Source organism: Littorina saxatilis, linkage group LG6 (assembly GCF_037325665.1).
Source record: "Littorina saxatilis isolate snail1 linkage group LG6, US_GU_Lsax_2.0, whole genome shotgun sequence".
Classification (NCBI taxonomy): domain Eukaryota; kingdom Metazoa; phylum Mollusca; class Gastropoda; order Littorinimorpha; family Littorinidae; genus Littorina; species Littorina saxatilis.
The window spans coordinates 22,431,441-22,453,940 of record NC_090250.1 but is presented as its reverse complement, the minus strand read 5'-3'; the positions used below and the strand labels follow the sequence as shown (position 1 = coordinate 22,453,940).

The following is a 22,500-nucleotide window of genomic DNA, read 5'->3' as shown; positions in this document are numbered from 1 at the left end:
TTACGGCATGCAACTTGCTAACGACCTAGATTCCTTCTTCATCTTTGGATAATTATGCAGTGGCGTTGTTTTGCAAAAGTGCATGACAAAAGTCTGTTGCTTTTTTTTTGGTATTGTGTCTGCTGCACAACGTCCACATTTCTCTATGGAGCTAACAAAGTTTGTCTCAAGACTAAAGGCCATGACAGACGGACTACACAAAACAGTGTTTTCTCTCAAAACAAACACAAAACAGAGTGTTTCCCGTGTGACATCCCTCAAAACGCGTTTCGGAAAACACTGTTTCGTGTTTCCGCGTCGTGTTTTTGGTTTTAGAGCCTGCTCTAAAATCTGAAAACACGTTTTGGTAGTCAGCCAATGAACAGCGGACGATCAATTCACGTGACTCGGTTTCCGGCATCAACAAGAGAGAGAAAAAAATGGCCGACCCAGAGGCGGTACCGATTCAAGGTAGTACTGGAGCCCTGAATCCTTACTAGAGCTATATGGAGCCTGTAACGTTTGACAAGAGTCACTAATATCAGTGGGCGCTTTCAGCCGTGTTGTTTACAAACCCGAAACCCGAACAAGCGCAGTACGCTGTACTGGACGGGTCAACCTGACACTGACCGTTTCAGTGGGCGCTGCATGCATGCATGTGTACAAACTGACCGCACACAACGCGGTAGCTGGAACGGGTCAAGCTGACACTGACCGATATTTCTGTGAAAACAGGAAGCGTGCTAGTCTGTGTGTTTCGCGTGTGACATCCCCGCTTTGAAAACATGTGTTTTTCCAACGTTTTGAGTTGGAGTTTTTGTCGAAAACATTGTTTTGTGTTGCCCGTCTGTCATGGCCTTAAGTCTTATGTCAGTTGTCGGGGTTTTTTTCTCTTAAAATTTGAGCCTTTTGCTATTTGGAACTGATTGTCAGAACATGAAATTCCGATCGTTTTTCTTGGGATAAAAAGCAGCACAGAAACCTAAACCAGCTGAATCAAATTGTTTTCCTCTAGAGAAAATACCAATTAAATAAGTGTACGGAACTCCTGTGGCATATAAAAGAAGTGCTTGTTTTTGTTGCTGCCTTTAAATTCACAAAGAACACACGAGAGAGAGAAAAAAAATCATAAGTGGGTCTCGTAATTGCCACGTAGCAGATATTCCATTAATATTAGGCCTAAAAAAAAAATAGGTGTGGTTACGGTAACCCGACCTACCCTATTTTTAGGGGCCGACCCTATAACTTTTTATTACATTTGTCAAAAAAAAAACCACACACACACAAAAACGAGTGCAGAAAACGCAATGAAAGCGAAAGCGCCCGAGTCGCACACTTATTTCCCTGTCAAGTAGGTTTAATTTGTACACATTAGAAAAAAAAGTTTAAAAAAAAAAGTGATTGCCTACCTTCCTACCCTATTTTTTTTGGCTATGTTACCGTAACCACACCTATCTTTTTTCTTTTTTTTTTGGCCTTACTAATTCGAACAAGCTTGAACTTTTTGTTCAAAGGCAACGGAAGGAGAGCATGTTTAATAATGCAACAGGGAATAAAAATGAACCAGAATGTAAAGTGCAACACCAACAGAAAAACATAATAAAGGTATGCTTACAAGGATTAGAGAATTGCAAAAGAGACGAACAAAAGCGTTAGGTTGTGAAAATACCAAATAAACACAGAAAACAAAAACGTGCTCCTTCTTTAACAAAAATGTTATTGTCTGCCAAACATTAAGGACCTTAATCATTACTTCAATCCACAGAAATAGAAAAAAAGAAAGAAAAAGCCTACACAAGCTATCAAAAGGGCATATAGCACCTAACAAGAAGAATGTCTATCCAAGTACTCGTAAACGACAGTTACGACAGGAGGTAACCAGAGAAAACCACCAGAAAAAACATCTTGAACGGCTTGACTACCATCCCTAAAGAAACTCAAGAAAGTCAATAGTCCCCAGCTTATGCTAACTCCTCCTAACAGTCGTCTGCCGAAGATAATGATCAAGGGAAACAACCTGGGACACCTTTACCCCACAGTTGTCTCCCTCCGTGATAATCCCAGCGGTTTTGTTTTGGCATTCGTGATTGGATCGTTCGTTCAGCTCCGTGATCCCCTGGGCTTTTGTCACGATGTCAGTGATTTGTTGATGCTTTGCCATGCGCAGTAACAGATACGGTGGGTGGCCGAGTAAGTCAAGTCAAGTCAAGTCAGACTGGGTGGCCGAGTGGTAACAAACTTGCGCTCGGAAGCGAGAGGTTGCGAGTTCGACCCTGGGTCAGGGCGTTAGCAATTTTCTCCCCCTTTCCTAACCTAGGTGGTGGGTTCAAGTGCTAGTCTTTCGGATGAGACGAAAAACCGAGGTCCCTTCGTGTACACCACATTGGGGTGTGCACGTTAAAGATACTACGATTGACAAAAGGGTCTTTCCTGGCAAAATTGTATAGGCATAGATAAAAAAAATGTCCACCAAAATACCCGTGTGACTTGGAATAATAGGCCGTGAAAAGTACGATATGCGCCGAAAATAATGGCTGCGATCTGCTGGCCGATGTGAATGCGTGATGTATTGTGTAAAAATAATTCCACCTCACACGGCATAAATAAATCCCTGCGCCTTGAATATGTGCGCGATATAAATTGCATAAAATACAAATAAAAAAAATAAAAAAAACAAATCCCTGCGCTTAGAACTGTACCCACGAAATACGCGCGATATAAGCCTCATATTGATTGATTGATTGATTAAACATGGAATATAGCTTATCCTGGGTGCAAATACCGCTGGGAACGCTTCGGTTTTGATTTTAGAGGTGTGTGTGTGTGTGTGTGTGTGTGTGTGTGTGTGTGTGTGTGTGTGTGTGTGTGTGTGTGTGTGTGTGTGTGTGTTATTACTGTCTCTGTCTCGGAATCCTCCGCTTGTCTTTGTCAGGGGTGGATTTTGTTTCCAGTATTTCGATCTATTTAACGGGAGGCAGGAATATGGAAGACAGAGGGAATGTCGAAATATTCTTTTCTGTCGACACACAGATTGAGCCAAAACGAGAAGCGGGAAAAAAGCAACACAAACACAACACATAAAGTAAAGATCAAGGAAAAAAAACATAAATAAAGAGAGAAGTCTCATCAGATTAAAAAAGAAAAAAAAAGAAAAAAAAAGACCTTGTGCGTGTTTAAACTGTTTAATTCAACGTTTGTGCATTATTTACAAAAAAACGCATATAGAGTAAACAACAACAAGCATAATGCTTATAGTGGTGCGTGTGAGTGTGTGTGTGTGTGTGTGTGTGTGTATGTGTGTGTATGTGTGTGTATGTGCGGTGTGTATGTGTGTATGTGTGTGTGTGTGTGTGTGTGTGTGTGTGTGTGTGTGTGTGTGTGTGTGTGTGTGTGTGTGTGTGTGTGTGTGCGCGTGTGTGTATTCGATCTCAATCGTAGAACGCCAAGAAAAAGAATAAACAGATGGAGTCGACAGTTCGCTGATAGCGGAGCTTGATGACAAGGGTATCTCTTCCTGGGATGGGGTCATCAAGCCCCTGTAGTATCTTCCTGTCGATAAAATCTTTATCACACACCCCGGCCGTGCAGGAGTTAAAGGTGTAATAAACACGGGAAAAATACAGGTAATAAAAATCAAGTTTCAATCAAATGGAAAGGGTGGTTGGCGAGCACGTACGAGCATAAGGAAATCCCCGGAGAAATACAACAATGGACGAATACATACAGGTAATAAAATTCAAGCTTGGAACGAATAGGTGCAGAAAGGTCTAAAAAGCTGAGAGATTCCAAAGGGCCCCGAACAGGAAGACCAGGGACAGAACGAAAAGAGAGCAACACAAATGAAAACCAAAACCAAAACCTTCCACAAAGGAAGGGCAAGCGTGAAAGCATGGCATTCAGCGTGAATGTATCCTTTTTGCGAAAAAATTGGCAAAATGAAAAAAAATAAAAAATAAACCATTTCGTAACTGTGTTGTCTAATCTGTCTCTACCGGCCTCAGCGAAACTGTTTTAGATATCCATGTGCCGGCTCCACTGACGCGCGAGCGAGTTTCCGATTGGATGGTTGGAGTGGAAACTGCGCATGCGCCGCGTGCCTTTGGGACAATGTCTTCCTGTTTCATCTTTATTTGTGTTTCTTATCTTTTTGACGCAGTTCACGCACACTTAACAAAGCCTTCAAACGATCTGGAGACAGGCTGGAGTGAGTGTGAGTTGCATGTGTGTGTGTCAGGGAGTTTGGCAAGGAAATCAACTTTTTATGTTATGAATCCCTGTCTTGTCATAAATACCCCCACCCATGTCTGTCTTTCCGTCTGTCTGTCTCTCTCTCCCTGCCTCTCCACCTCTCCCTGCCTGCTTCTCTCTCTCTCTCTCTCTCTCTCTCTCTCTCTCTCTCTCTCTCTCTCTTTCTCTCTCTCTCTCTCTCTCTCTCTCTCTCTCTCTCTCTCTCTCTCTCTCTCTCTCTCTCTCTCTCTCTCTCTCTCTCTCCCTCTCTCTCTCTTTCTCCGATGATCACCCCGTACATATCCCTCGCCTTTGTTCTAAACTTTCACAACCACCTTCTACTTTCCTTATTGCGATTGAAGGTTTCGGTACGCCTTTTGGAACAGATAGAGACAGCAAGATTAGCGGGAAACGGTGGGGTGGTGGGGTGGGCCTATATCTCAATGAACGGTGGTGTAGCAAGTCAAGCGTAACGGTTAGATAGCAGCTCAACACACGGGATTTAGATTTACTGTCTGTGTCTTTTAGACCCCGTTATCTCCCCCGCGAGTTTGGTCAGATTTTTGTTACGGTCATCTACACTCCCCCTCACTCCAACCCCTCCCACGCCTCAGCCCAAATAGCAGATGTGATCAGAGAGTTGCAGCTTATCTCCCCTGACGCCCCAAACTTTATTGCAGGTGACTTTAACGACTGTGACTTACGCACGAACCTACCGACTTTCCACCAGTACGTGACTGTCCCTACCCGCAAGAACAAGACAATAGACTTAGTGTATGGAAACGTCCCCAAGGCCTACCGATCGTTTGTTCTCCCTCCCGTAGGTAACTCAGACCACAATAGTGTATTTCTTGTCCCAGCCTACAAACCCAAAATTCAGACAGAACCCGTAGTGAAGAAGTCAGTTAAGGTGTGGTCTCAGGATAGCGTAGAGCAGTTGCAGGGATGTTTTGAGTGTACAGATTGGGACATGTTTCTTGATTCTAGTGTTAGTGTAGACGAAGCTACTGAAGTGATTTCTGACTATGTCAATTTTTGTGAGGATATGATTGTTCCATCTAAGACAGTGAAATTGTACCCCAACAACAAACCTTGGATTTCAAAGTCTCTCAAAGCCACACTCAACGAGAAAAAGGTAGCATTTCAGACTGGAGATAGAGTAGAAAGGAAAGTAGTACAGAACAAGTTGAGGAAAGAAATTTTGGAAGCGAAGAGACAGTACAAAGAGAAAGTAGAGTCACAGTTTGAATCAGGTAGCTTAGCAGACGCATGGAAAGGACTTAAAACTTTGTCAGGACAGGCCAAATCAAAATCCAGTAGCGATGGCATGCCGATGAAAGAACAGGTTGAATTTTCTGAGAAATTAAACGAGTTCTATTGTAGATTCGAGAAAGATGATTTGAAGGATGATTTAGACAGCGTGACTTCCCAGCTTAAGGTAGATATGGCAGGTGATGAGGAGGACTTTGAAATTCAAGGCAAGACTGTTGAGAAGGTTTTCAGCAAGTTGAATGTAAAGAAAGCAGTTGGTCCTGATAACATCGGTGGACGTGTTTTGAGATCATGTGCCTGTCAGTTGTCCGTCGTTTTTAGCCGTTTGTTTAGTTGGTCTCTGAAAGATTGCACTGTGCCTAGACTCTGGAAAAACTCTACGATCTGCCCTGTCCCCAAGAACAACAAGCCCAAAACCCTGAATGACTATCGCCCTGTAGCTCTCACCTCTATTGTTATGAAGTGCTTTGAACGCATTGTCCTCTTTAGACTGCTCCATCAGGTCAAGCCCCATCAGGATCCCCTCCAGTTTGCATACAAGCAGAACAGATGCACAGATGACGCCACACTCACACTCTTACACAACGCATACACACACTTAGAAAAACCTGGCTCTTTTGTACGCATTCTTTTCATAGACTTCTCTTCTGCCTTCAACACTATCCAACCCTGCCTCATGGCCCGGAAACTTCTCCTCTACAGCGTGACTCCAAGGCTTATCCTGTGGATTATCAACTTTCTCGTTAACAGAACCCAGTCAGTCCGCTTTCAGACAGCTCTCTCTTCCCTTAGGTCCACCTCCATAGGCTCTCCACAGGGTACAGTTATCTCCCCTGTGTTGTTCACACTCTACACTAACGACTGCAGTGGCACTGACTCCACCCTTCTTATCAAATATTCAGATGATACAGCGCTAGAAGATCTCTCCAATAGTGACGCAACTTACTTTGCAGAAGTAGAACGTTTCAACGCCTGGTGTAAAGACAACTTTTTAGACCTAAATGTGACAAAGACCAAAGAACTTCTGATAGACTTTAGAAGAAACCCTGCCCCTGTCCCTGACCTGATGATTGATGGTGTGACTGTTGAGCGTGTGAATATAAGTATCTTGGCACAGTTATCGATGATAAGCTGTCCTTCAATGCAAACACCACCCTCATACACAAAAAATGTCAGTCACGCATCTACTGCCTTCAGAAACTTAGGAAGTTGAATGTGAACTCTTCTATCCTTCAAACTTTCTACCGCTCTTTCATCGAGTCTGTCATCACTTTTGGTTTTGTGTCCTGGTATGGAGGTCTGAGTGTGAAGAACAGGAATGTCTTAGTGCGAATGGTGAATGTCAGTAGCAAGGTGATTGGCAGGCAGCAAGCAAGTGTGGAGTCCCTGTATGAAAAGCGTGTGGTGAGAAAGAGTAGGCGGATAGCTTCAGATAGGTCCCATGTCCTAGCCCACCTCTATGAACTCCTTCCCTCTGGCCGTAGACTTCGCACGCACAAAACTAGGACACTCAGGCTGCAAAACAGCTTCATCCCCAAATCCATCACCCTTAGCAACATGTAAACACATCCACATACCCGACTCAGCCCCTCTTCTGCCAGTGAAATCAGTAGTAATGTTTGTTTTTATGTACAACCGTATTGGTTTTATGTACAACCGTATATTTCCTGCGATATATTGTATGTTATGATATTTTGCAATGATGTTTAGCCATAGTTCGTTATACGCGTAGGTGTGCGAGAATATGTAAGCGCAGTGCTCTAAAGATGTCCATGTTATATAGTGCTATATGTTTTATGTAAAATCAATGTCTTGTTTGTATTATTGTTATACCACCCCTGAATTTCTCTATGAGATAATAAAGTATTCTTATTATTCTTATTCTTAATTCTCTCTTTCCATATCTTTCTCTGTCTCTTTCGTCCTACGGGCAAATCTGTTGTCTCTAGTTCTCCACGTCTTCACTTTCTCTCTGATCTTTTCTTCTCACCTCTAACTTAAGCTTGGCAGGATAGCTTTACGTCCAATATTTCACACCCACACTCATCTTTCAGACTTGTGGCTCCTATACACAACACTTAAACATTTAAATGTAAACTCAGTTTTATGCCACATATTTTACATATGTCTGGCCCTGTGTCTATAAGAAGCGCTTTTGTCAGACAAGACAATGACACTTTGGACATGGTGCCTGAAAATACTTCCCTACTGTAACTTCGTTTGTGTATGAATGGTTGCAGCATACTAAAACACACACACACACACACACACACACACACACACATACATACACACACACACACACACACACACACACGCACGCTCGCTCACACGCTCACACGCACGCACGCACGCACGCACGGACACACACACACACACACACACACACACACACACACACGAACACTCCGACAGTTTAGCAGTAATTGACAGAAATTGAATAAAACAAGTTTGATTCAAGAGATAACGCTATCGTACACTGGTTATAGACATTGATAGCACAATGTTCGATTTGCCATGTATTGAAACCATATGAATTTGCATGGACTGGTCACTGGCACCGATCGGACAATTTTAAAAGCTGCATGCCACAGAAACCTCAACCAAGCACTAATGATTTGCACAACTCAAAAGCGTTCGATTCCACGGATAATGCAAGAACGTGCACCATGGTGCTTAGCAAAACTTAAAACCAATTAATTAGTCGAATGCATTACCATTTTAGCTTAACCTGAAAAGAGATAAGCTTTGACAGACATTGCGATCACGTTATTTTACTGGTGATTTGCAGAATCTGAAAGGCGTTTTATTCGACGGATTTTGCAACTTCGCAATGGTAATTGATACAATTTGAAAAAATAACAACTAAGCTAGGCAGGTAACTGGCAAAGCTTGAACAAGACCGATTAAGCATCGAATTCACAGGTATAGCAGTCAAGAAGTGACAATGGACAATGGACACAACGACTTTGTACAAAGGTATAACGGCAATAGATAAATGGCTGCAGTTTACAACGGAATCCCACAGCAAGATGAACGAATACAAGGTTGTGCTTAATTGAGCCCGAAGCTGACTTCGTGAAGTCTTCTTTACCGAAAATCTGTGTCCAAGCTTTTTGCAGCGAGCTTTGCGAAGTCTCCTTCGTCCATTTAATATACAATGCAAATGGACATTAGAAGGGCCAGCACACACACTCATGCATGCACATATGTGACCCTCCACCACGAAATGAGTCGCATGTCACCTCGCGCGGTTCTGCGCTAGGTTTAATATTAGTCCGGGGAGTGTCTGGTAACAGTGTGAGGGTCACTTTAGTCACAGGCTTATAACTCAAACAGTTTTCGCTCTTTTCTAAAACGGGTTTCACCACTGGATAGAGCATAAAAAACTCTTTAGGAAAATGTAAAAATATGAAAATTATGCAAAGGTGACATGTGACTCATTCCGTGGTGGAGGGTCACATATCTTGTCAGGTCACAGAGAGCTGTGAGCTAAGTGAATGTTACAATAAGAAAGTTATGCACGACAGCCTCAGCCAACACTCACAGAACAGATCACTGGCGACTGTGAGAATACGACAAGTATCAGTTAACATACAACTATAGACGAATTCCGAAAATAACTCTGACGGGTTTGTATGGGTTGGTAAAGAGTGAATAACCTTGCTTTAACTCGGACAAACATTGGAGGAGCCAATCACTAGCGATTCGAGTGTATGCTTAAAACCCCAAGAAGGTGACAAAGAAATGAGTGATTTTTGATTTGCTTTTTACTAATCAGGGTCAATTCTATCTAAACGCCAAACGACTTTTGCAAAATAAAGATAAAACTGAACAGGTTATTTAGTTTACAACTCTATAGAACACCCCTGTGCACAGTTGTAAATCCTTTACCCCTGAATTGAATTCTAAGAAACATGGGTGATAAGTTCCTTTGCGTTCAGCGACTTGATAATTATTCTAAGTTAAGAACAGTGGAATGGATGTGTTTAAAAAAAATCTTTGTTGTTTTGTTTTCTCTGCTCATTAAATTCACGGTATACGCTCTTGTTCATGACATTAAAAACTCAATTTGTCCGAAAAATACAAGATAATGCTTCTTTTTTGCATGACCTTTCAGGTATTTAGATAAGGCTTGCCTTTGTCCTCAACAAAGGGAGAATTAATTCAAGAGCCATTCAGTATTACAAGTGACGGATGACTGTATATCATCGGATGTTTTGCTAGGCCCTGCCGTCCCGTTTTGCCCAAGTCTCACGTGAATTGCTGTCGGTAATGTAGTGTCCTTATTCACAATGGCACTCACTCTGTTAACGATCCCGGCTATTTCAGTTGCATGCAATAGTGTGTGGGTTTTTGTTCGATCATTTTTCATATTTCTTAGATCTTGTCATGATAGCGGTGAGCCTCACTTGATCGTAATTGTGTGCAATATTTTTGGGGCCTGGTACCTGGTAAAGTACTGGACTTTTGATTCGCGGGTCACGGGTTCGAATCCGAGTCGGGACGGAAAACGGGTCACTTTATGTGCCGACTCAGAGACGGCATCCATGTCCCACCCCCGTGTCATCACAGTGGCACGTAAAAGACCTTGGTCACTCTGTCAGAAATGCCGGTGGCTGATAACACGGGGGGTGGGACTGGGTGGCCGAGTGGTAACGCACTTGCGCTCGGAAGCGAGAGGTTGCGAGTTCGACCCTGGGTCAGGGCGTTAGCAATTTTCTCCCCCCCCTTTCCTAACCTAGGTGGTGGGTTCAAGTGCTAGTCTTTCGGATGAGACGATAAACCGAGGTCCCTTCGTGTACACTACATTGGGGTGTGCACGTTAAAGATCCCACGATTGACAAAAGGATCTTTCCTGGCAAAATTGTACAGGCATAGATAAAAATTGTCCACCAAAATACCCGTGTGACTTGGAATAATAGGCCGTGAAAAGTAGGATATGCGCCGAAATGGCTGCGATCTGCTGGTCGATGTGAATGCGTGATGTATTGTGTAAAAAATTCCATCTCACACGGCATAAATAGATCCCTGCGCCTTGAGTCCGAGTCTGGAGATACGCGCGCGATATAAGACTTCAAATAACGCACACAGCTGTGTAGCGCGACTTTGTTTCTGATGACTTTCAATTGGGATACAGGGACCCGATTTTCCCAGAAATGGGGCAATTAAGTAATGAAAGAGAAAATTTAAAAATGAAAAAATAGAAGAAAAAAAACTTCCCTGCGTCCCTGTGTTTCATATCTGCATAAACAAATAACGTCATACAATCAACGATTAGTCATAACTCGTTATTAAAAAACAAGTCGCGTAAGTTGAAAGTACAACATTTAGTCAAGCTCAGTCGAACTCACAGAATGAAACTGTACGCATTGCATTTTTTCCGCAAGACCGTACACTCGTAGCATCGTCTGTCCACCGCTCGTGGCAAAAGCAGTGAAATTAACAATCCAGAAAAGCGCGGTACCGGTTGCGCTGAGGAGGATAGCACGCTTTTCTATATCTCTATTCTTTTTAACTTTCTGAACGTGTTTTTAATCTAAACATATCATAACTATATGTTTTTGGGATCAGGAACGGACAAGGAATAAGATGAAATTGTTTTTAAATCGATTTTGGACATTTAATTTTAATCATAATTTTTATATTGTTAATTTTCAGAGCTTGTTTTTAATCCGAATATAACATATTTATATGATTTGGGAATCAGAAAATGATGAAAAATAAGATAAACGTAGTTTTGGATCGTTTTATAAAAAAATAATTTTAATTACAATTTTCAGATTTTTAATGACCAATGTCATTAATTAATTTTTAAGCCACCAAGCTGAAATTCAATACCGAAGTCCGGCCTTCGTCGAAGATAGCTTTACAAACATTTCAATCAATTTGATTAAAAAATGAGGGTGTGACTGTGCCGTCTCAACTTTTACAAAAAGCCGGATATGACGTCATCAAAGACATTTATCGAAAAAAAGAAAAAAACGTCTGGGGATATCATACCCAGGAACTCTCATGTCAAATTTCATAAAGATCGGTCCAGTAGTTTACGCTGAATCGCTCTACACACACACGCACACACACACACACACACACACACACACACACACACACACACACACACACACACACACACACACACACACACACACATACACCACGACCCTCGTCTTGATTCCCCCTCTATGTTAAAACATTTAGTCAAAACTTGACTAAATGTAAAAAGACGTATAGCTTCAGGAGTAGTCGGAGTTGTTTTCAAACGAGCGAGTGAATAGCGAGCAAGCGAGAGACAGACAGACAGACATAGACAGTAAGAAAGCGAGAGACAGAGACTTGATAAACTGCGTTTCAGCGAATCATCCGCTAAAAGTAAAAGTATATAATTATAGAGAACAACCAACCAAGACAATAAAGATAAGTACATCTCTGAAATAACGGAACACTTGATGAACAACACTTGCCACTTTTGACGTTTTCTGAGTGTTGTTTTTCAGGTCTCGGGAGATTTTTACTTGTAAGCGTTGACGGATTATTTGCTTTTAAGCCGTAGGCCTAATTCTGCGCATTCTGAGAATTTCGAGACAGAGAATAACAACAGATTTACTCAAAATGTCCGCGAGTGTTTTAATAAGCTGATTTAGCTTTTAAGCTTTGTTGTCTTTAGATCGGGGCACAGTTTCTGTTTGAACCTACATAAACTTTGTGCACCCGTCCTTTACTTATCTTTAAAGTTTCGCTTTAACAAGTCGAGAAAAACAACACAATTCGGATTTGAATCAAGCAGAAGTTGAACATGTGGTACGAGAGGTGTAAATGGGTGTACATGCACTGGGATAGCATCTATGCCTTAATTGAAATAAATGGTGCACGATATTGGGCCCACAGTCACTGAGAACAAATATAGGCCATATTGTGTGTGTGTGTGGGGGTGGGTGTGTGTGTGTGTGTGTGTGTGTGTGTGTGTGTGTGTGTGTGTGTGTGTGTGTGTGTGTGTGTGTGTGTGTGTGTGTGTGTGAAAGTGGCATTGGGTATACACTCTTCAAAAAAAGTTAAGGATCACTTTTTTACAAGCACGCCACACAAAACAGACAAGACCGAATTCTTTCATTTGTTAAAAATTATATAATTGAACAACCAAGGAGTAATGACAAACAAAGCAAAGATCGAACGCGGCAGCAACAATTTAGCTAGAGTGTGTCAAACGTGACAACCATCGAAAATGGAATTCACAACAATGTGAATCAGTGTCAATAACGCGTGTGCCCTCCGTTGTGTGCCAGGCATTTAACACATCGTTGGCGCATGGAGTGGATCAGGTTGCATATGAATGCTCTGGGAACTCCATTCCACTCCTGCTGGAGGCATTGCAGCAGTTGACCCAGATTGGCAGGAGGAGGGTGATGTTGCTGTACCCGACGACAAAGCTCGTCCCACATGTGCTCTATGGGGTTCAGGTCCGGGCTGTTGGCTGGCCACAGCATCCTGTTGACCCTGGCCTGCTGGATGAAGGTGTTTACAGCTGCAGAGCGATGGGGAGGTGCGTTGTCATCCTGAAGAATCGCACGAGGGCCGATCGCTTGGAGGGCTGGAACGACCAGGGGTTGCAGGATCTCATTCTGGTAGCGGACACCTGTCAAGTTGCCCACTACATGGTACAGAGGTGTCCTTATACGTGTGCTGATCCCTCCCCAGACCATCACAGAGCCTCCGCCAAAACGCTGTCGTTCCAGAACAGCGCCTTCTGCGAAGCGCTCTCCGCGACGCCTCCACACTCGGATGCGACCATCAGCAGGTTCCAAGCAAAAGCGGGACTCATCTGTAAACAAGACCTGAGCCCACTGCTGACGTTGCCACCTCACATGTTGAGTGCACCAGGCTCGGCGAGCTGCTCGGTGATTAGCAGTCAGGGTTGTTCCTCGGACTGGACGCCTTGCACGCAAGCCAATGTTGTGTAAGCGGTTTCGGATCGACTGACCACTAACAACAGTGTTAGTGGTAGCTTGTAGGCGTTGCCTAATGTTGTTTGCCGTAGCCATTCTTTGTTGCATGGCCTGCCTCTGAATGAAGCGATCCTCTCTTTGTGTGGTGACTCTGGGCCGACCAGAACGTTGTCGCTCCTGCACTCTTCCAGTTGCGTGGAATCTCTGTTTTAGTCTGATGATGACAGAGGGAGCCACTGCAAGCCTCTGGGCCACTTGCCTGGCAGCAACACCGTCTTGTAGCCATCCTATTGCTCTTCCTCTATCCACATCGCTCAGTTTTCTTCGTGGGGGCATGTTGCTTCTGTGCATTATTGTGTCAGCGTGTCAACCTTTAAACACAAGCTGGTGAGCGATGTTCATAGCCAGGACCCTGTTGTAGCACGTGCATCACAACCTTTTGCCCTGGCATGCGTTCCGCAAATTTCATGGGGCTATAAAAAACACCCTTTTTCTTCCAAAATGCAGAACAGAAAGACTGCAACAAGAGTGATAAGAATTAGCTCAAACTTCAGAGAGAAAACAAGAAGACCAAAAGGCAACACGGGACACGGAGCTGAAAGAAAGGAAGGAAAGCTGAATGAAAACGCAGAGAAAAGGAAAACAGAAACAAAGAAAGTCTTGATGACAAGTAACCCCGAACAAATTGAGAGATGCAAAAGAACAACAACAACAAGACGAAGACGATCCAAGAGAGAAAAAACAAAACAATATCAGATTAAAATGGCCAAGACAAAGATGAAAGAAATATATTTTAAACAAATAAAAGACAATGATGACGAACAGAAAAAAAGAAAGAAAAAAAAGCTGCAAGTATAAAGAGAAGCAAAAGATAGGTTACATGTAAACCCTCGGGCAATGAAGAAAGACCCACAAAATAAGATGAATGTAAAATATATGTAGACGTAGAGGCCACGTTTTTTGTGAACTATCAAATAAACAACTAGGGGTCAAAAACGAGAGAGAAGGGCTTAATGGAGTGGGGGGGGGGGGGAGGGGCGGTAGATCTTTCTGCAATGAAAGAGCATTAGCGAAAGAATATTAGACTTGTATAAAACAAACTAAAAACTGCTTATCTTCAGAGAGGAAATTTGTTTTTGAAAAATATATACATGTCCCTCTGTCTGTCTTTCTATGAATTGTTCTATTAGGTTCTCTCTCTCTCTCTCTCTCTCTCTCTCTCTCTCTCTCTCTCTCTCTCTCTCTCTCTCTCTCTCTCTCTCACACACTCTCTCACTCTCTCTCTCTCACACACTCTCTCTCTCTCTCTCTCTCTTTCCCTCTGAACACACACACACACACACACACACACACACACACACACACACACACACACACACACACACGCACTCACACACACACATACATACACACACACACGCACAGGCACAGGCACAGGCACACATACACACACACACACACACACACACACACACCAATTCACCCAGAACTCTTTATCAACCGTTTTCCCCTTTCACCACAGAATAAAAAAGTTGTCGGTTCTACAACAACACATCCTGGTTGCCCTTTTTCTCCGGGTGTTGTACAAAAACTTCGATTTGTCAGGCAATGAAAAATAAATCTTTCTCTCACACAGACTACCAGCTGCGAGTGAGTTCAGAGTAAATATGCAATAAACCCCTGAAGCAGCTGTCAAGGTTTGGAAATACGTGCTTTTCCATCGATCTCTTTCAAACAGAGATTGTTTGTTTTATGCTAGCATATCAATCGCTATTGACGGTGGGTCTTATTCATACTTCTTGATGAGTCTTATCGGACTGGGTGGCCGAGTGGTAACGCACTTGCGCTCGGAAGCGAGAGGTTGCGAGTTCGACCCTGGGTCAGGGCGTTAGCAATTTTCTCCCCCCCCTTTCCTAACCTAGGTGGTGGGTTCAAGTGCTAGTCTTTCGGATGAGACGAAAAACCGAGGTCCCTTCGTGTACACTACATTGGGGTGTGCACGTTAAAGATCCCACGATTGACAAAAGGGTCTTTCCTGGCAAAATTGTATAGGCATTGATAAAAAATGTCCACCAAAATACCCGTGTGACTTGGAATAATAGGCCGTGAAAAGTAGGATATGCGCCGAAATGGCTGCGATCTGCTGGTCGATGTGAATGCGTGATGTATTGTGTAAAAAATTCCATCTCACACGGCATAAATAGATCCCTGCGCCTTGAGTCCGAGTCTGGAGATACGCGCGCGATATAAGACTTCATATAACATAACATAACATCGAACGCACTGATCTCTCTCTATTCAGCATGCATGTCAGGAAAGGCATACGAACACGAATGGTATATTTGCTGTAGGTCACCCGCAAGGGGATGGGGGGTTTGAGGCCCAAGTACATGATCTTTTCGAAGTATTTGAACCGAAGAATGTTAGTGCGATGTACGATATTGGTTAGCCACAATCGTGTGTTTGCTTTTGCACCGCAGAATGTCATGTGTGTTTTCGAGTTTGCATCGTCGAGGACTGTTCGCAATATCGCGAGAAGTAATGTTGATACCGATCAACCCAGGTACAGTCTTATCACAGCTGTCTTGGTCTCCAAGTAGTATGCAGCCCTCTCCTTAGCCTCTCCGCGACAGAGTCCTCGCTGCCAAGGGGGGTCCAGCGACATAGACAGCGCATTGTGTAGTCCTCCAGCTCCGTCACCACACTCTTGTACATCTTGATATACCAGTTGGTCTCTCTCTGCTCTCTGACGTCATAGCGGAGAATTAGATCGTCGGATTCACAAACAAGTACTTGCATGTCGTACCGCTTGTCGATGAAACAAGTCCCGAAACTGTTATGTCTACGACTGTCAGGAAAGGGAATAGGCATAGAGTGTAGTGGAGGGAGAAATGGTGTGTGTGTGTGTGGAGGAGGGGGGAAGGAACGAAGGAAGAATTAAGGTTTCCAAAACAAAAACTGTTTTCTTAAAGAACAACGTTCGATCAACTGAGGATCAATGTTGGTGCACGGACAGTGAGCTAGAATCCTTTGCAATTTAAGATTTGGTTAAGTTTTCTGATTGGTTCTTTGGTTGGTTGGTCGGTGGGTTGATTGGTTGAAGCATAGACCTATATTCTAAATATAGGTCCCTGGTTGAAGCTTGTGTTGTTTGGTTGTTTCTTTCTCAATGTCTTTTTCTGTCTTGGTCTTCATGCAAGTTCTTTCGTTCTTTCGTTTGTGCGTAATATTATTCGTTCTTTTATTTATTTGTTTATTTGTTCGTTTGTTTTTGTGTGTGTTTGTGCCACTGTGTTTGATTGCCTGTTTCTTTGTGGACGTCTTGGATCTGACGGAAACGGGACTGGTATTTTCTTCGTAAAATAAGCAACACAAAAACATCGGAAAATACAAATTGGCCTCAAACTTTAAACGCAAATAACCCCTTTCGTCTGGGTTCGTGGTCTACTCCAAGTTTTTGTTGGTGTTTGTATATTTATTTTTTTATTTTTTTCGCGTCGCTACGGATAAAGGCGTGGGGCCAGAAATTGCGTTCTTGTCATGGAAACGGATGCCCTTCTTGAACTTTGTGTCATAATTATGTCTGGCCCTTATTTCTCCAGTATTGCTCAGTGTGTGTGTGTGTGTGTGTGTGTGTGTGTGTGTGTGTGTGTGTGTGTGTGTGTGTGTGTGTGTGTGTGTGTGTGTGTGTGTGTGTGTGTGTGTGTGTGTGTCTGTGTGTGTGTGTGTGTGTGTGTCTGTGTGTTTGTGAAATGCATCCTCTCTCTCTCTCTCTCTCTCTCTCTCTCTCTCTCTCTCTCTCTCTCTCTCTCTCTCTCTCTCTCTCTCTCTCTCTCTCTCTCTCTCTCTCTCTCTCTCTCTCTCTCTCTTAGAGATCTATGCTGCGAGGATGAGTTATTTTCTGGCTGTTGAGTTTTTCCGTGTACGTTTGTATTAATTTTGTGTATTTGTGTGTGTTATTTTGTTTTTGTTTGAAAGCAGATCTTATCATCTTGCAACCGGCGTATTTACGCACGTCAAAACTTCATCATCATGTACAAGCAAGGACGCTAACGACCCCCCTTGAGCTTAAAATTAAGCTTTTAATGGACATGTGGAAACGCTCAAGAACTCTCTCTGCGGCAACAACACGAGCAAAAGAGAAGCATCGTTTGACATAGGTCACGCCCTGGTAGTAAAGGAACGCAACATGTAAATACTGACATAGAAACCAGAACATACACACGGAATCGGAAGTCTGAGCATTATGGGCAGAATATACCTGCGCAGTTTTAGCGGCACAGGCGACGCACTGCTTATTATTTATGCCGCGATAGGGATTATGACGAGTACTTGGCCTGTTTTCCTTTCATGCAACGTGTAGCGGGCTGGGATAATCTGCAGTGCGTCGTCGGTCCTGCTGAAGTTACATATATGTGAGCGGAGCCCCTTAGCGAAGCAGCTTCATCATTGGGTTTACTTGTCAAAGTTGATTCTGTGTTAAGACCCAAGCCTGCAAGTATTGAAATCATATAGTTGACTCTTCAAAGCAGGGCGGGAGCTTGGTTCTTTATTTATTTATGCGGCGTCCTTGGAAGTGCGCATTAGTTCTTGAAGTCCGAGTAAGAGCCAAACACACAACACACACACACACACACACACACACAACACACAACACACACACACACACACACACACACACACACACAGGGTTGTGATGTAGCGGAACTTTCCGCTACAAAATGTAGCGCCGCTACAAAAAAAAAGTAGCGAATAGCGGTAAACTACTTTTTTTTTCGAAAGTTGTAAAAGTAGCGAAATAGTAGCGGCGCTACTTATTTTTTTGTAGCGAATAGCGATTTTGCGCTACAAATTCCGCTACATGTGTAATCTTTTAGGGACATTTGTGTTGATCGCGTGGTCACAGCTTTATGAGCTGCTAACGAGTGTTTTCGGCGAATACTCACCGGAAGTTACACCGGAAGTTACATTGTTTTGAATCGCGATAGGCCTACTCAATGATCGATCGATCATTCACACTCAGTTCACACTTCATTCTCAAGAGCAAACGATGGCAGCCGGACGTGTATTACCGAGTTTTTTGGATAATTTTTTAGAAGCTTTGCTTTCATCGAGGAGAAGGAAGACACGTTTTTATATTTAGTCAAGTTTTGACTAAATATTTTAACATCGAGGGGGAATCGAAACGAGGGTCGTGGTGTATGTATGTGCGTGCGTGTGTGTGTGTGTGTGTGTAGAGCGATTCAGACTAAACTACTGGACCGATCTTTATGAAATTTGACATGAGAGTTCCTGGGTATGAAATCCCCGAAAGTTTTTTTTCATTTTTTTGATAAATGTCTTTGATGACGTCATATCCGGCTTTTCGTGAAAGTTGAGGCGGCACTGTCACGCCCTCATTTTTCAACCAAATTGGTTGAAATTTTGGTCAAGCAATCTTCGACAAAGCCCGGACTTCAGTATTGCATTTCAGCTTGGTGGTTAAAAAATTAATTAATGACTTTGGTCATTAAAAATCTGAAAATTGTAAAAAAAAAATTTTTTTTATAAAACGATCCAAATTTACGTTTATCTTATTCTCCATCATTTGCTGATTCCAAAAACATATAAATATGTTATATTCGGATTAAAAACAAGCTCTGAAAATTAAATATATAAAAATTATTATCAAAATTAAATTGTCCAAATCAATTTAAAAACACTTGCTTCTTATTTCTTGTCGGTTCCTGATTCCAAAAACATATAGATATGATATGTTTGGATTAAAAACACGCTCAGAAAGTTAAAACAAAGAGAGGTACAGAAAAGCGTGCTATCCTTCTTAGCGCAACTACTACCCCGCTCTTCTTTGTCAATTTCACTGCCTTTGCCATGAGCGGTGGACTGACGATGCTACGAGTATACGGTCTTGCTGAAAAATGGCATTGCGTTCAGTTTCATTCTGTGAGTTCGACAGCTACTTGACTAAATATTGTATTTTCGCCTTACGCGACTTGTTTAAATGCTTGTTGGGTTGCGCTCCTGCGAAAGTGTTCTTGTGTGGAAAAACACAACTCTGCCCAGCTCTGCTGCGGTTGAACGGCTGTTCAGCGCCGCAGGACTGATCCTGACCCCTAACAGGGGCAGAGTAACAGACAGTAATTTTGAGGCCAGAGTCCTCATCAAATACAATGGAGGAAAGGTGTGAAAGATGTGATAAACAATCTGCTCTGCGTGATCGTTTTAACTTTTGTTTTTTAGTGAAGATTTTTGTAAATAAAATGTATTCTGACTTTGATTTCTTGTTCTGTGTTTACTGCTTGTGTGGAGTTAAAAGTAGCGGAAAAAGTAGCGGCTACTTTTTGAAAAGTAGCGGAAAAGTAGCGGCTACTTTGTGTAAAAAAGTAGCGGAAATGTAGCGGCTACAAATTTTACTAAAGTAGCGGAGAAGTAGCGGCTACTTTTTAAAAAGTAGCGATCACAACCCTGCACACACACACACACACGTAAGCGCGCGTGCTGACACACACCCCGAAAAGCTACAATCTGCTCTTCATGTTCCATTCAATGTATATTCCTCGTGACATTACGCACTCAAACCCATATCAATGTCCAAACATCAATGTTTCAATTTCCGCTTTAGTTTTGCATTCCTCAATTATTATGCACCAACCACACGTTTTATGTATATGCACCATAAGCTGCTGTAGCGGATTAGAACAAACTAATCTCTTGTTCAGCTAATCAAACCAACGTCAAGGGGCACTTTGGCTCATATACGGGTTTTAAGCTCCCTCTTTTAAGTCGCTTATACGCCTGATTAGAAAAACCCGTAAGGCCTGGCGCTCACCTAAGTAACTTCAGCAGGACAGACGACGCACTGCAGATTATCCCAGCCCGCTACACGTTGCGTAAAAGGAAACCAGGCCAAGGACTCGTCATAATTCCTATCGCAACATCATCAATATGCAGTGCGTCGTCTGTGCTGCTAAAACTGCGCAGGTATATCCTGCCCGTAACGTTGCATTGATGGTTTGACGCGAAGCGTACAGGCAAAAACATTAGCGATTTTAACACAGTTCGAGTATTTGACCTGTCGATTCTCGTAACTGATCGATTTGTAGTTGATTTATACGGTATGTGTCGGTTCGATTAACTGTCGGCTGTTGATTTAGGTCTACAATACTGCATATTCATGTTCAGGAAGTCTTGATCAAGCGGTTAATCAAGGTCTGCCACGTACTCGCTTAATTCTGATCAATCAGTTACTCTTGGGAAGTCATAAAATCAATCAGTTGTACAAAATGATTTTAAATGAAGAATATAAAAGACTCCATCTCTCTCTCTCTCTCTCTCTCTCTCTCTCTCTCTCTCTCTCTCTCTCTCTCTCTCTCTCTCTCTCTCTCTCTCTCTCTCTCTCTCTCTCTCTCTCTCTCTCTCTCTCTCTCTCTCTTCCACCCCTCTCTCTATTTCTCCCTCTTTTTGTTGTTAACTTTTTAATGTTTTATTTTATCATTGTGTGTTTGTGCGTCCCAATGACAGATTGTAAGAAAAGGCATAGCCTTAAATCTTAATCCTTGTCAAATAAAGTTCAATTCAATTCCCTAAATCAGTTCGTCCGTCACGACCTCATCTAAGAACTTGATTTATACAATACAGTAGAATGCCCATTTTCTAAGTTATCCACATCGTGTGTTCAGTCTTTCTCTGAATTCCTGCCGCGATGATAATGCTATCACCTAATAATTTGCATCCATGCTATAACTTGGACCCCAATGCAATTTTTGACACGATGTCGGCCACAAAATCAGTACTATAGCCACCAAAACCCTGCGGGCATATCAAGATTCAGCTACCCCGCTGCATCGAGAAGTAGGTAATTGTGCATTAAATTCTGCGTGTCAGAGATAGGATTACGCTAAACACAGACACCATACGGTGTTCGTAAGTTATAGCTTACGGCGAAAACGGATAACGCACTGCTGAACTTTGCGTTGGATCTACCTGCCCAACCTATAGATGATGGGTTAGGTGTGGTAAGGGTGTCGCGGGGGTGGGGGTATGGTGTTGGGGGGAGGGGGGGGTGGAGAGATTTCGCAGTTTGCTATTTTCCGTCTCGCCGTTTCCCAGTCCACCTTATGCGGTCTATCAAAAGGGTTAACTGATAACGATCTGTCATTCTACCCGCAACAGCAACAGCCACAGCAACAAAAACAACAACGATGACGAAAACGACAACAAGAGCCAACCAAAACAAAAGCAGAAACTGCCTCTGCAACAGAGACACTTGGCCCTGTACTCTCACCGATAGTAAGGATCTAAACTATGTGTGCGAATGCTTCACGACGTAGGGAATTACAACAGCAGGGTGTCGTCTCCGTTCTCCACAGCAATTAAGTTCACAGCGACAATTAAGCACTAGTGTAGTGTTGTTGTCTAGAAGGGTGGGTAGAGGTCAAAACCAAACTTAGTGACCTTGTGCGCTAACTCTAATATGCCGAAGTATACTCTCTCTCTATTTCTCTCTCTGTTGTTCTCTCTCTCACTCTCTCTCTCTTTCTTTCTTTCTCTCTCTCTCTCTCTCTCTTTCTCTTACTCTCTCTGTCTCTCTCTCTCTGTCTCTCTCTCTGTCTCTCTGTCTCTCTCTCTTTCTCTCTCTGTTTCTCAGTCTCTCTCTTTCTCTCTCTCTCTCTCTGTCTCTCTCTCTCTCTCTCTCTCTCTCTCTCTCTCTCTCTCTCTCTCTCTCTCTCTCTCTCTCTCTCTCTTTCTCTCTATCTATCTCTTTCTCAACCTTAAATTCTCTTTGCCTGTAGAGGGTGATTGTCATCGAAAAGCCGAAGGTAATGTGCTTTTTTTTCAGCCATGGTTCGGGAGTTTCTATGTCCGAAGGTTTTAATCCTGCAGCTTTCCGTGACCAGCGTATGAATGGTCCACTTCTGTGAGAGAGAGAGAGAGAGAGAGAGAGAGAGAGAGAGAGAGAGAGAGAGAGAGAGAGAGAGATAGAGAGAGAGAGAGAGTAAAAGAGAGAGAGTAAACGAGAGAGAGAGGAACAAAAGATCCAATCCAGTTAAATGCTTTAGCAGAGTAGAAAGACAGAAGC

At 42.9% G+C, this 22,500-nt stretch overlaps 1 protein-coding gene across 1 annotated transcript in view; it reads right to left on the bottom strand.

Annotated features, from left to right (window-relative positions):
• Positions 1-22,500, bottom strand: part of LOC138968766 (cholecystokinin receptor type A-like) — a 148,790-nt gene that overhangs the window by 123,987 nt on the left and 2,303 nt on the right. The window lies entirely within an intron of this gene.